Source organism: Hyperolius riggenbachi, chromosome 1 (assembly GCF_040937935.1).
Source record: "Hyperolius riggenbachi isolate aHypRig1 chromosome 1, aHypRig1.pri, whole genome shotgun sequence".
Taxonomy (NCBI): Eukaryota; Metazoa; Chordata; class Amphibia; order Anura; family Hyperoliidae; genus Hyperolius; species Hyperolius riggenbachi.
In genome coordinates this window covers 615,976,549-615,989,371 of record NC_090646.1, presented here as the reverse complement: position 1 = coordinate 615,989,371, position 12,823 = coordinate 615,976,549, and the positions used below count along the sequence as shown (strand labels likewise).

Here is a 12,823-nt window from a genome sequence, read left to right as displayed (position 1 = left end):
CAGAAAGGACCTTCAGCGCAGCTGGAGGCATTGTCACAGAGAAGAGAAGTCGCCTAAGTCACAAAAGTGTTAAGTACCTCACCTTTATCAAAATGAATGAGGCATGGATCCCGGAGGGCTGCTGCCCGCCCCAAGACTAAGTCAGTCCCCGCACATACAGCATCTCTGCCTGCACGCCGTGTGACTGGCTGCCTGGCCTGCCCCAAGAAGACTAAGTCGCTCCCAGTCCCTCCACACAGCATGTCTGCCTGCAGGCCGCTTGACTACCTTCTCCGCCACCACCAACAGGGTCCGGGACTCCAGGCGGATTGCTGAATTTTTTAGGCCGCTGCTAGCAGCGGCCGCTGTAATAATTTTTCGGGTGCGTGTACATGACTGCCTAATTTTTCTGGCTGCACTGCGGGCAGCTGCAACAACAAAAGAAAAGGCATGTACATGCGCCCATTCCCCTTCGTGATCATTACCTTGCCGTGGTGAAGGGGCTTGCGTATCACAATGGAGCAATGACCGGCGCCTAGATGAGTGTCTCGGGGGGCACACCCACGATAATAAGGTCGTTGCCTCATTGTGGTCAGACCAAATTTGATCAGCTGGACAGTCACTGTTCTGTCATTCAGCTACATCAGCCAGGTGACCATATGGGCTGTAAAGCCACCAAAACCTGCACTCTCGCCATGGTGCGCACCAGTAAAGCACGGCCGTCACAACACAAACAGCTGTTTGCGGTGCGTTACACGATGAGTTTGGTGTGTCAGTGTGAAGCAGTACCTTATTACACTACCTGATTGATGTATACACATGCAAGATGTTTGAAAGCACTTTAGGCCTGTCATTTAGCATTCAATGTGATTTCTGCCCTTAAAACGCTGCTTTGCGTCAAATCCAGATTTTTCCCGGGGACTTTTGGCATGTATCCCACTCCGCCATCCCCCCCTCCAGGTGTTAGACCCCTTGAAACATCTTTTCCATCACTTTTGTGGCCAGCATAATTATTATTTTTTTTCAAAGTTCGCATCCCCATTGAAGTCTATTGCGGTTCGCGAACTTTAACGCGAACCGAACCTTTCGCGAAAGTTCGCGAACCCGGTTCGCGAACCGAAAATCGGAGGTTCGGCCCAACTCTAGTGGTGTCATGTTTGCTGCAATTCATATGTGGGGTAACGTTTGCTGCATTTCATATGAGGGAAAATGTTCACTGCATTTTCATATGGGGCTTCATGTTTGCTGCAATTCTTATGGGGAGTAATGTTTGTGCCATGTTATCTGCATTTCATATGGGTTGCAATGTTTACTGTATTTCATATGGGGCATAACGTTTGCTGTATTTTTTATGGAGTGTAACGTTTGCTGCATTTCATATGGGGGGCATTATTTGCTGCATTTCTTATGTGGGGTAATGACCGATGTATTTATTATTTAATGATCATAATAGTTGCATTTGATACTTTGGGGTTATTGTTTCAATGTTTGCCATTTTGGGGCTTCATGATAACTGGAAAATCTGAGGCCTTTTGGATGTGTAAATTGATTAAAGTGTACCTGAGGCGAAACTTGGATGCAAAATGAGACATTTACCTAAAGAGAGTGAAGCCTCAGGATCCTATTGAGTCTTCCCTCTGTGCTCTGATGCCCCCCCCCTCTGGCTGAGCGCGACCCCCTGGAAGATGGCAGTGCCACTGCGCATACGCGGCCGTGCTTGCATGGCTACTGCACGGCTGTGCTCGTAATAGGTGAGGAGAGGGGCCCTGATGTGGAGGGAGGCCGTGCTGACTAAGAGGGGGGGCGGGACATCAGAGCCTCGATAGAATCCTGAGGCTTTCCTCTCTTTGGTGAAATATCTCTTTTTGAACCCAAGCTTCAGCTCGAGTTCCCTTTAAGTGCTATGTTCTTTTTATAAAAAGTGTCTGAATCTGTAAATGGGGCCATAAGCAATTAATCTTTTCTCCTGAGTTTTCACCTAGGTTATATTTTCACACCTTGTTAATAAATTGCCTTTTAAGCCAGTAACAAGGAAGAAAATACTCAAAATAATGTTGATAATACCTTTTCTCCTACTTTTTGGTATTTTTTTCCATTGCAGGGTGCTGGAAAGTTGCTGCAAAATGAGGCAGAAAGGGACTACAGAATACCTAAGCAGCTCGGGGTCATCCAAAACCACTAGGAAAGTATAGGGGACCAAAAGAGCCCGAAAAACCCTCCTACTATAAAAGCAACACTCTGTTAACTGTCAACTGTAATTTGCCTTCTTAAAACAAAAGGTATTTGCGATAATTCAGATTTAAGAGTGTAACTGTGGTTACCCACAATGCACCACTGTTGAATACGCAAATTATCTCTTTACTCCTCTGAAGCCAGGCTTACATCCAGAACCGCTGGTGTATAGTGAGCCTATAGTTTGTAAAATTCACAGAGCCACATCAACCCAACATGCAGACAGCCTGTTTCAGAGCCAGGTCCTCCTCAGTGCATGGCAGGGATTGATATGGCTCTATGGGATAGGGGCTTGGACCAGTACAGAATACCCAAGTAGCTTGGCGTGAACCAAAACCACTAGGAAAGTATAGGGGACCAAAAGAGACTGAAAAGCCCTCCTACTAAAAAAAAGCAACGCTCAGTGTAATTTGCTTTCTTAACCCCCCTTGCGGTATAATTCCCGCGGCTGCGCAGCCGCGGGAGGGTTTTTTTCGCCATTTTTTTTTTTTTAGCATGTAGCTAGCCTAGCGCTAACTACATGCTTCCCCCCTCCCGGCGGCGTCCGCCTGTCCCCTCCGATCGCCGCCGGCGCCGCTTGCCCATAAGGAAATCCCGTTCTGAACGGGATTTCCTTGAGCGCTTCCCCCGTCGCCATGGCGACGAATGGAGTGACGCCATCAACGTCACGGACGTCGTGACGTCACAGGGAGTCCCGATCCACCCCATAGCGCAGCCTGGCGGCGATTGGCCAGGCTGCGCAAGGGTTATGCAGGGGGGGGGCCTGTTTCCGCGGCGGGTAGCGGCGCATCGGCGGCGGGCGGCGGCGATCAGAGCAAACACGCAGCTAGCAAAGTGCTAGCTGCGTGTTTGAAAAAAAAATTATGTAAATCGGCCCAGCAGGGCCTGAGCGGCACCCTCCGGCGGCTTACCCCGTGTCACACACGGGGTTACCGCCAAGGAGGTTAAAGTGGTCTGAAACTCTGACATAACATTCAATAAAAATGTGTTTTCCAACTCCCAACTACAGTTACCATATTTGCTTTCGTGCACAAGTAATATTGTCTGTTTACAAATTACAAGTTCCCAAAGTACAGTTTATTTGCTCTGAAAACTGCCATTGCATTTTATTCAAGCTGCTTTTTATTATATATTAAAATCTTCTAGTGATCTCATATAAACTGTGTGTATGCTTGAAGCACATGGAGCTTGTTTTCAGTTGTTACACACAATGTACCGATATCGGAATGTAAACAAAAGATACTGTTATCTCCACTTTGGATCTAATCTTAAGCTGAAGGGGTTTTCCGTGGCAGAAAAAAGTGCTGTGTTTAACTGCTTGAATGCTGTTCTGCTACGATTTTTGTTTGTGCAAGTGTAAGGCTGTAAGGAATATTTTAGAGCAAAGAAGAAATGCTGAGTTTCAGACCACTTTAAAAGAGAAGGTATTTGCGATAAGACCGATTTAAGTATGTAACTGTGGTTACCCACAATGCACCACTGCTGAATATGCAAAAGATCTCTTTATGCCTCTGAAGCGGGGCTTACATCCAGAACCGCTCAAAAAAGGGACAGTGTGGTGCTATGAATCAAGTATATGTAAAAAAAAGTCTAAACAGTCCATGACTGGTCCTCTTTCTGAGATTGAGGAAACGACCTGTCAAGTTTATAGCCACAAGGCTAAACACTTGTGACACAAGTTTGTTCATTGAGAGGATGGTATTAGCCGCTGTTTACACAGGCTGCCCAGTGCAGCTGCATTCAGCATTCAGGAGAAGTGACTGCAAGCTCTAACCTGTTGGTTTGAGCTCATGAGGAGATTCAATCTAAAAAAAACAAACATATTCATTTTTTCTCTTTAAATTTCTGCTCCCAGTATAAACCAAGTGATTCAGCTGCTCTTCCTGTAATCCTCCCACTCAGTCTCTGAGGCTGTTTTTTTTTTTTTTTCTCTTTTGGGATATAGCACATTGCTGGGGAAGGCAGAGAAGAAAGTTTGGACACTTCTGAATGTTCTTTTCAAGCAGCGCCTCTGAAGTTCTGAATTCTCCCAAACCGAGCTCGTGTTTTCTCTGCTGCTTGATTGTACCGGGATTGCTGAAACTGGAGAAAGGAATTCTTGTTTTCACAAAAGAGCCGTGAGTAGAATAGTTCCCACGCTGTGTATGGAGTGTGTTGTGTGTGTACAATAGCTTCATTCTGAACTCGATCTGGGGCGACCACTGCAGCCGGGCACTCTGATCGTTGTCGTGTAACGCTGCTTTTAGTTGACAGCTTGTGCGCTTGTGTGTCGGGATTTGGGACCTGTTGGCTGACAGGAACTGGGAAGGAACCTGTAGTTCCTTAAGTGAGGCCTTGTTCAAGGGAGACGGGATAGTTTTTAGCACTGTCGCTTGCTGCAGCTGGACAGGAAATAGTGAAAGTGAGGACAACAGGAAAATATGAAGTGGCTCTCATAAGGAAAGTGAGTTGGTTGCATGGATAGCGCACAGCTGTCTCTCGTTCCCCTGTAACTCTTTTCTTCCCCAGTGTTCTTCTGTTTTTGTGGTCTTTATACCAAGAAGTTTTTAAATCAGGATGATACCATTTATTGACTAACTTAGAGGTAAATTAAAAGTAAGCTTTTGGCTAATAAGCCTTCTTCAAACTTAGTTCCTACATATTAACAAGATGTAAAAACACACAGCTTATATACACTGGACATTCGAGGGAGAAACATTCTTTTGCAATCATAAATAAATTTAATTAGATGCCTTAATTACAACTTAACAGACTTAGCGGCAAGCCGCCGCATTAAATGTCCTGTTGGAGCCTCTTAACAGCTCCTGGACGTTTTAATGTTTCGCTCACCCATGCATGCAGCCGCCCGCTGCTTGTACCCATTGAGACACAGAGATCCACGATTGGGGAAGGGGAACAAGCGTTATCCTAACCAATCGCAATGCCTGATATTAATGGACATGACCCTGACCAGGGGTCATGTTCATTCATAAAACAGGAAGTAGTAAGAGTCTGATAGGATTTAAATAAAAAAAAGTGAACATTTCATGTAAACCAGGATAGTGTTTGCAACTCCTTCGAGTGGTGACAAAGTAAAATTACACACACACCTTACATTTATAATTAAGAAGTAATAAAAATCAATCTCTTCCACTTCCAAATCCCCCAAAACTTGTAAGGAGAAAAAAAAAGTTTTTAAAAAATTCAAAAATAGTTGCCTTTTTTAATATGTATTTTATGAGGTTATATTACTGTTATTTTACTACATAAGGGCTTGTAACTACGCATATATTTCCAAATAATATATTGTTGTCATACATTGTAAAAGGGACATAATTTAAACGGTGTAGTACCCAGGACAAATGGGCAAATAAAATGTGTGGGTTTTAATTACGGTAGCATGTTTTAACTATAATGGCTGGAAACTGAGAAATATTTTTTTTCCATTTTTCCCGTATTATTCCCATTAAAATCATGCTTAGCAAAATATACTGCCCAAAGAAAGCCTAAATGGTGGTGAGGAAAAAAGGTATGCATCATTTTGTTGTGATAAGTAGTAATAAAGGTATTGGTGAATAAAAGGGAGGTGTGCTGTCAGGTGAAAATTGCTCTGGTCCGTTAGGGTAAAAACCCCTTGGGGGAGAAGTGATTAATAGCAAACAAGTGGTCTTATCTATTTGTCATCAATTAGCTAGCATCCCTGTGAGACCCTCCTGAAGTTGTAATTAAGCCTTGTGATGACATTTATTTATGTTTAGAAAAGAATGTTTCTCCCCCGAATGTCCAGTGTATATAAGCTGTGTGTTTTTACATCTCGTTAATATTCAGGAACTAAGTCTGAAGAAGGCTTATTAGCCAAAAGCTTACTTTTTATTTAACTCTAAGTTAGCCAATAAATGGTATCATCCTGATTCAAAACTTCTTGCTTTTACTGATGGCTCACATGGTACAACACTCTACTAGTCTTTATACCCAAAGTCATTGATTTGCCTATCCAGAACAGTTTCTAGGCTAAATTGCTCTCTGGACAAGTTTGCTAAATAGCTCTCTGCGCAAGTGAAGCTACAAAAATTTTAGCGCGACGCAAAGGATTATAGTAACAATCAAGTCTATACCTGGTCTGCAGCTCGAAGATCCCAAAGTCGCCAGCGCCGTGAGGACAAAGGGGCTGCTGGTGAGCCGCAGACTGGCCAGGCGAGCTCAGAATGCGAGGCTGAGCAAAGGCAAGGTGGTGCTGCTTTTTTTCCCGTCCAGGCCTCTGTAGGAGGGGCGGAGGCAGAACAGGCGCCGGAAGAGGCGGATTACCGCCGAGACGAGGTGGCCGAGAAGGGAGACGTCCTCAGAAGCCCAGACCCAGGAGAGGCAGCCCCAGCAGCACCAGTTGCCCCAGCAGCGACAGGATGGATAGTCACCAGGAGCCAGGTACAGCAGCGGTGACGAACTCTGCAGATGAGATGGGTCTGCTTGTGAGTATGCCAGATGCGATGCAGCAGACTGACCTGTTGATTAATATCAGTGACTATAGCTTTGATGATGATGAAGAATCGATCCTGAATAAGGGATTGAGTTTTGTGCCCACGTTTTGTCCGACCCTCTTTGATCTAAAGGTGGATATATACAAACTGGTTAGAAAACTTAAATGGAGGTTATGGCACTATTTAAAGAAACTCTGTAACTACAAAAACCTCTCCTGGGGGGTACTAACCTCGGTAGGGTGAAGCCTCCTGCGCCTGCGCAGTAGAGCGGACACGACAGAATTCGGGTATTTCCGCCTATCTTCGTACAGTTTGCCGCAACAGCGCCCCCGCTGGAGCCAGAAAAGGTAAATAAATCAGCGCTTGTCAGCCTTGTCGAGGGAGGATTTCGGGACACTTTGGGGGAGCCAGCGCCTGCAGCTACAGCAGAGGGGAAAGCCTCATTGGGACCCTGAGGCTTCCCCCTTCCGAGGTGAGTACACCCCATGGGACCTTTTTTTTTGTTACAGAGTCTCTTTAAAAAAACTTGCAAATAGTTTGGCAGCTTGTTCACAGGCAGACTCTGAATTGCATAATGAGATTCCTGTTCAACTTAGGAGCAGGAACAAGACTGATGCACCCTTAAACTGTCCTACGCTGGATGTGCTTGAATCAGTTTTTTTGAATAAGCTGGAGAAACTATGGACTAATGAGAAGTATGCCAATATGCATAATGTGTCCCTTGCAGAGAGACAAACATTGCAAAGGCTCAGCAATAATCCACAGGTTGTGTTTAAGAAAGCTGACAACAGGCGTGCACTGGTGGCTCAATCTAAGACTGATTATGTGGCTGATTGGAGAGGCAGATCGGTGACACTGCCACATACAAGAGGTTACCAGGTGACCCCTCTCTTAGGATTAAAGATGAGATTGAGGGGTTATTGATGAATGCATTCGAAGATGGTTTGAATTCTTATGAACTGGCAGCTTCTTTGAAAAAGAGACCTATCGGGTTTCAGTGCTCTACACACTTCCAAAAATTCATAAAAATGTAATGCATCCCCCAGGCAATCCGATTTTATCGGCTGTGAATTCTCTTTTAGAACCTTTGGGGATTTTTATCGATTCAATATTACAACACCCGAAAGTGTGGACTAACCCGAGATGCCTTAAAGAGAATCTGTATTGTTAAAATCGCACAAAAGTAAACATACCAGTGCGTTAGGGGACATCTCCTATTACCCTCTGTCACAATTTCGCCGCTCCTCGCCGCATTAAAAGTGGTTAAAAACAGTTTTTAAAAGTTTGTTTATAAACAAACAAAATGGCCACCAAAACAGGAAGTAGGTTGATGTACAGTATGTCCACACATAGAAAATACATCCATACACAAGCAGGCTGTATACACCCTTCCTTTTTAATCTCAAGAGATCATTTGTGTGCTTCTTTCCCCCTGCAGCTATCTTCCACTGAAGTGTCAGGCTGTTTCTTCCTGCAGAGTGCAGACAGCTCTGCCTGTATGTAATTCCTCAGTATGTGAAAGCCCAGCCAGCTCAGAGGAGGATTTATCCAGCTTGTAAAAGATAATAGAGCAGAGAGAAGCTGCCATAATCTAAATAATATACAGGCAGTGTGCAGAGAGGGGCCTGGAGGGGGGAGATGCATCACAGAACCACAACACTGAAGAACTTGGCAGCCTTCCAGACACAGCCTGACAAGTCTGACAAGAGAGAGATAAGTTGATTTATTACAGAGATGGTGATAGTAGAACGTGCTGCAGTAAGCCAGAACACATTAGAATAGCTTTTGGGACTTGTAGGATGATAAAAAACAGGATGCAATTTTTGTTACGGAGTCTCTTTAAGGATACGACAAGTTTTCTCACACATCTAGACGGCTTGACAGCGGAGAATGTGACTTTTCTGGTTAGCTTAGATGTTGCGAGTTTGTACACTAATATTCCGAACATAGAGGCTGTGTCAGCAGTGAGAAGGGTGTTTGATGACAGGAATGATGCTAATGTGGATTTAATGTCTTTCTCGCTCACTCTGTTAGAGTACTGCTTAAAGAGACACTGAAGCGAAAAAAAAATGATGATATTATGATTTGTATGTGTAGCACAGCTAAGAAATAAAACATTAAGATTAGGGTAACAGTAAATTCGGGCGCCTGAGGCAAGTGGACAAATCGGGCGCCGCCATTCACTCCCATAATAAATATCGTTTAATGGGCGCCCGACAGGAAAAAAGGGCGCCGGAGAAAAATAACGTTTTATAAGCGGCGCCCGGAGACTTTTACTGTTTTATAACTGCTTCTCATGATTACACATTATTTTATGATTTATAATTTTTTAAACATTATTTTTAAACGAAAAACAGTACAATCTTTTTTAAAACATTATTTTTAAACGAAAAACAGCACAATATTTTTTCCACACGTTATTAATGCTTATCACAGGGGGGTCTTAGGTTTAGGCACCACCAGGGGGGTCTTAGGTTTAGGCATCAACAGGGGGGTCTTAGGTTTAGGCACCACCAGGGGAGTCTTAGGTTTAGGCACCACCAGGGGAGTCTTAGGTTTAGGCACCATCAGGGGAGTCTTAGGTTTAGGCACCACCAGGGGGGTCTTAGGTTTAGGCACCAACACGGGGTCTAGGGGTTAGGGGTAGGTACAGGGAGGGTTACTTACTATTTTTTTTAAATGTTATTATACGTTTCACTTTTTAAACGGAAGATTAACGTTTTCACAATTGCCAATTTCATGCACATTATTTAATGATTTATAACTTTATAAAACATTATTTTTAAACGAAATATAGTACATTATATTTTTAAACGTTATCCATGTTTATCGTTTAAAACCCGGCGCCCTTTTTAACGTACGCTAAGATTAGATACATCAGTGTAATTGTTTCCAGTACAGGAAGAGTTGAGAAACTCCAGTTGTTATCTCTATGCAAACAAGCCATTAAGCTCTCCGACTAAGTTAGTCGTGGAGAGGGCTGTTATCTGACTTTTATTATCTCAACTGTTCCTGGACTATTTACTTTTTCTCTGCTAGAGGAGAGGTCATTACTTCAGACTGCTCTGAAAGACTCATTTTGAATGCTGAATGATGTGTAATGTGCACATATTATAGAATGATGCAATGTTAGAAAAAACACTATATACCTGAAAATAAAAGTATGAGAATATTTTCTTTGCTGCTAATCTTCTTGTAATTATTCATAGTACACAACCAATTCACTATATCATATTTTTTTTTTCCGCTTCAGTGTCTCTTTAAAGTCAAACTATTTCAGAGTAGGACAAGATTTTTTTCCTGCAAATACAGGGAGTTCCAATGGGGGCCCCATAGGCACCCAGTCTGGCAGATGTGTACATGGCAGCGTTTGAGACCAAATATATTCTGAATAACGAGATTTTTTTTTGAAGTATGGCAAAGGTTTTTGTAGGTACATCGATGACCTGTGTTTTTATTGGATAGGCCCTGAGGAATTATTGATTGAATTTTTTAAAGGTTTCAACCTCTGCCATGACACATTAACATTTACTCTTGAATATAAGGCTACCAAACTGCATTACCTCGATGTAGATGTTGAGTTTAGGGATGGTACTTTTGAGACGGACCTGTACCGCAACGGCACTGACAGGAATAATGCACTGCTGGCCCCCAGCTGCCGTCCTCCTGCTTTAAAAAAGGGATTACCCAAAAGTCTGTTGATTAGAGCCCGTAGGATCACTTCTAGTGACAGAAAGTACTGGGGGCCGTCCAAGAGAATGGTTGAGGATTATGTGGCGAGGGGGTACCCTAAGGTAGGGGTTGAAAAGACAACCGCAGAAGTTTTCAAAATGGATAGGAGAGAGCTGAGGAAAAAGGATAGGAAGGAGCTTGGCAACGGTGTGCAGTTCATTTTGACATATGACAACCATGCCAATGATATCAGGAAGTGTCTGATGGGCGCATGGTCGGTCGTAGAGTCGGATCCACTACTGGCTAAAGTGTTCCATCCCCCCCCCCCCCCTCCATGGTGTACAGAAAAGGGAAAAGCGTGAGAGAATACCTAGTGCGAGCGGATGTTAAAGACCCCAAGGCGACTATGGGCACGTTTATTCCCTGTCGTAAGGGCACCTTCCCGTGCCTGAGCTGCCAAAATTGCTCAACTATCATCAAGGGCGATTTTGTCAGACACACGACGAAGGGAGCTAAAGTAAGAATATGGGGAAAGTTTTCCTGTCTTACTACCAATGTAGGGTATTTTTGACGTGCCCTTGCGGGATGGGGTACGTCGGTCAAACCTCAAGAGATATTAGGACGAGAAATATTAGAACACATAAGGCAGAAAAATCTGAGAGATCTAAAGATCAATTTGAATCTCCTGTAGGTAGAGACTTCCATTAATACAAGCATACGGTAGGAGATCTGAGGTGGTGTGTATTGGAAAAGGTGTTCTGCGGTGAAGGTGCTGACCCACAGACCTCCCTACTGCGCAGAGAGAGCAGATGGATACGCGATTTGGGGACGCTTGCCCCTAATGGAATAAATGAAGCATATAACCTGAAATGTTTTCTATAAGAAATTATCTGTCATGCTGATTAGTCTATCTCTTTAAGCTTTGTGCCTGCCCTTGCATGGGTGTGTTTTATGTAAATTGTATACACTTTAAATAGTATGTTGCACTTAGGTTCTGTAAGCATTTGAAAAAGACCGCACTGGTCGAAACGTTGTGCTTTGCACTGTGAAATTTGCAATAAATTGGCCAATCGACCTAAAATCCAGGTGGAGACCCAGTCTTTTTGTCTTTGCATGGAAGTTACCCTTAGGTGGATAAGGGCGTGGACTGGTTGACTCCCTGGTGGTGGAAAGTATTGGGTTGCAGCGCTGAGATATCTTTTATTGCTTTTATTGCTAGTTTGTTAAAATTCTCAACCTCCCCACCCATCCAAACTCGGGCACACTGTAGTGATGTGGCAGCCAGAGGTGCGTACATGTCAGTTTGCCTCCCGGTCACATTGGCGCAGGGAGCCAAATGACGGCTCACTCTGCTGCCGGGATGATAGAAGCAAAAATGTTTCTGCTGCCAGTGAAATTTCGTGCGGCATTAATTACTGTTCCCCCTCCAAGTCACAACAACTTGGAGGGAGAAGTAATTTGGGGTCCGGCAATCACCAGAACCTCGAATTACTGCTGTGTGGGCCGTACACTATAGCATTGTGGCTAAAGTGGCACCCAATTCAGTTGCTACATGCCTCAAGCAGAGGTACCCCACAGGATTAGGTAGTCCCCGAGTATAGATGGCAAGAGGTACCCTGCCGGAAGTTGACTGGCCTCACCTGACACTTAAAAATCAAAAGATAGGGCATTTTTCATTGAAATATTAAACAAAAGTAGACAATAAACAATGGCCTTGTGGACTATCTGCACAGAGTTTGTATGTTTGCCACGTTTTTGCTTGGATTTCCTCAAAGCACTTTGGTTTCTTCCCACAACCCAGAAACATACAGATACATTAATTGGTTTCCCCTAAATTGGCCTTGGGACTACGATGGATTTTCGTGGATAGCTGAACTGAACTGAAACAGTAAGATCGTTTTAATGGCAGTAAATTGGTAGACAGTTCCAAATTAGTCCTGGAAATGTCCTGTTCTGGCCTTGCAAATTCCACTCCCCGTCGCACCAGTATTTGTCCATTGGTCAGTTTTTATTGCTCATCGTGAAGAAATCTGGATGACTTTTCCAGTGTATTTTGGCCACAAACTGTATATGTCCCATGTTGTTTACATCAACTACTTACACACAAACATTTGCAATGATCACACGGCACCCGACAATTTACTCTGCTTCATTTAATGTTCTTACATGACTTGCTGCAGTTCAACACAATAGCACACTGGCTGGCTGTGAGTCTGTGACAAATTAACTGCTCACCCTCAGCCACTCCATTCCTCCTCAGGATGATACACACCAGGGTTGCTCGGGTAGTACTTTTTAAAACCCGTCCAGATCTGGGTACCCAGATATCCGGATCCGATTCGGATATCCGGATCTGACCTTGCGGATATCCGAGTGAATTAGAATATCCGACCAAATTACCCGCGGGTACACGACCTATTCGGGAATCGGATAGAAAAAACGGAAGTGCCCTTTAAATAGCTTTAAAAAGGTTTTTTTAGGGTAAA

General features: G+C 43.9%; 1 protein-coding gene across 5 annotated transcripts in view; it reads left to right on the top strand.

Moving 5' to 3' along the window:
* Positions 1-12,823, top strand: part of LOC137528829 (oncostatin-M-specific receptor subunit beta-like) — a 144,731-nt gene that overhangs the window by 32,076 nt on the left and 99,832 nt on the right. The window contains exons 3-4 of one of the 5 annotated variants that reach the window (XM_068250454.1): positions 2,081-2,258; positions 4,157-4,328. The exons of 2 other annotated variants lie outside the window; for them this stretch is intronic. The gene's annotated coding sequence lies outside the window, so the exon portion shown is untranslated. Of the gene's footprint in view, positions 1-2,080; positions 2,259-4,156; positions 4,329-4,597; positions 4,655-12,823 lie in introns of those variants that run through there. 2 more of the 5 variants (XM_068250462.1, XM_068250486.1) reach the window with 2 other exon arrangements.